The sequence below is a fragment of the Sinocyclocheilus anshuiensis genome, unplaced genomic scaffold (assembly GCF_001515605.1).
Source record: "Sinocyclocheilus anshuiensis isolate Anshui unplaced genomic scaffold, SAMN03320099.WGS_v1.1 scaffold930, whole genome shotgun sequence".
NCBI lineage: Eukaryota > Metazoa > Chordata > Actinopteri > Cypriniformes > Cyprinidae > Sinocyclocheilus > Sinocyclocheilus anshuiensis.
In genome coordinates this window covers 285,309-285,542 of record NW_015539900.1, presented here as the reverse complement: position 1 = coordinate 285,542, position 234 = coordinate 285,309, and positions in this window count along the sequence as shown.

The window sequence follows — 234 nt, the reverse complement described above, 5'->3', positions numbered from 1 at the left end:
ATTGCAAAGCCACTGATTCACACAGCACTGGGGTTCACACTGGCCCTGTGAATGTCCTTCACTGTCGTGTCAGCATCACCTATCCTATTCATAACAACAGGCATCAACCAGATACATATCATCTATAGCTCATGATCTATACATAACTTTTTCAGATACAAAAAAATAAATAAATACATATAATATATATATATATATATATTAAAAAAGTTTATATATTACAAAGTTATAAAC